This window comes from Arachis ipaensis, chromosome B6 (genome assembly GCF_059453495.1).
Source record: "Arachis ipaensis isolate K30076 ecotype BB chromosome B6, ASM5945349v1, whole genome shotgun sequence".
In the NCBI taxonomy this organism is placed as follows: Eukaryota; Viridiplantae; Streptophyta; class Magnoliopsida; order Fabales; family Fabaceae; genus Arachis; species Arachis ipaensis.
Window position 1 is genome coordinate 35,703,118 of NC_142441.1, and position 2,185 is coordinate 35,705,302.

Genomic DNA, 2,185 nt, shown 5'->3' on the forward strand with positions numbered 1-2,185 from the left:
TCTGGCGTTTAAACGCTAGACTGTTCCTCCTCCAGGATATGCTATTTTTAATGCTGTTTTTCATTTTGTTTTTGATTTTTCAGTTGTTTTTGTGACTTCACATGATCATTAACCTAAGGAAAACATAAAATAGCAATAGAAAATAAAGAGATATAGTTAAATAACATTGGGTTGCCTCCCAATAAGCACTTCTTTATTGTCTTTAGCTGGACCTTGCTGAGCTTTTAATCTAGCCTCAGCCTTGAGCACTCTTGCTCAACATTGCCTTCAAGATAATGCTTGATTCTCTATCCATTAACAATGAACTTCTTATCAGAATCAATGTCTTGAAGCTCCACATAGCCATATGGTGACACACTTGTAATCACATATGGTCCTCTTCACCGGGATTTCAGTTTCCCGGGTAATAGCCTGAGCCTAGAGTTAAATAACAAAACTTTCTGTCCTGGTTCAAAGACTCTAGATGACAACTTTCTGTCATGCCATCTTTTTGCTTTCTCTTTGTAAAGCTTGGCATTTTCGAAAGCAGTGAATCTGAATTCCTCTAGCTCATTCAGCTGGAGCAATCTTTTTTCTCCAGCTAATTTGGCATCAAAGTTTAGGAATCTGGTTGCCCAGTAGGCCTTATATTCCAGTTCCACGGGCAGATGACAGGCCTTACCATACACAAGCTGGTATGGAGAGGTCCCTATTGGAGTCTTGAATGCTGTTCTGTAAGCCCACAGAGCATCATCCAAGCTTCTTGCCCAATCCTTTCTATGGGTACCTACAGTCCGTTCCAGGATTGTTTTTAGTTCTCTGTTAGAAACTTCAGCTCGTCCATTTGTCTGTGGATGATATGGAGTCGCCACCTTGTGGCGAATCCTATATCGGACCATGGCAGAGTAAAGCTGTTTGTTGCAGAAGTGAGTGCCCCCATCACTGATTAGTACTCTAGGGACACCAAACCTGCTGAAGATATATTTCTAGAGGAACTTCAGCACTGTTTTAGTATCATTGGTGGGTATGGCAACGGCCTCTACCCATTTTGATACATAGTCGACTGCCACCAGAATATAAGTGTTTGAGTATGATGGTGGAAAAGGTCCCATGAAGTCAATTCCCCATACATCAAACAACTCAATCTCCAAGATTCCCTGTTGAGGGATGGCGTAACCATGAGGCAGATTACCAGCTCTTTGGCAACTGTCACAGTTACGTACAAACTCTCGGGAATTCCTATAGAGTGTAGGCCAATAGAAGCCATATTGGAGGACCTTGGTGGCTATTCGCTCACCTCCGAAATGGCCTCCATATTGTGATCCATGGAAATGCCATAAGATCCTCTGTGCTTCTTCTCTAGGCACACACCTACGGATTATTCCGTTTGCACATCTCTTAAAGAGATAGGGTTCATCCCACAAGTAGTACTTTGCATCAGTAATTAATTTTTTCTTTTGTTGCCTGCTGTACTCCTTGGGTATGAACCTTGCAGCTTTATAGTTTGCAATGTCTGCAAACCATGGTGTTTCCTGAATGGCAAACAAATGCTCATCCGGAAAGGTCTCAGAGATCTCAATAGAGGGGGAAAACTCCTCTTCTACTGGTTCTATCCGGGACAGATGATCAGCCACTTAGTTCTCTGTCCTTTTTCTGTCTCTTATTTCTATATCAAACTCTTGCAGAAGCAACACCCATCTTATGAGCCTGGGTTTTGAATCCTGCATTGTGAGTAAATATTTAAGAGCAGCATGGTCAGTGTACACAATCACTTTTGATCCTACTAAGTATGATCTAAACTTGTCAATGGCATAAACCACTGGAAGCAATTCTTTTTCTGTGGTTATGTAATTTTATTGGGCATCATTTAAAACACGGCTAGCATAATAAATGACATGCAGAAGCTTGTTATGCCTCTGCCCCAATACTGCACCAATGGCATGATCACTGGCATCACACATTAATTCGAATGGTAATGTCTAGTCTGGTGCAGAAATAACTGGTGCTGTGACCAGCTTAGCTTTCAGAGTTTCCAACGCCTGCAGACACTCTATGTCAAAGACAAATGGCGTGTCAGCAGCTAGCAGATTGCTCAGAGGTTTTGCGATTTTTGAAAAATCCTTTATAAACATCCTATAGAATCCTGCATGCCCCAGAAAGCTTCTGATTGCCTTAACATTGGCAGGTGGTGGTAATTTTTCAATTA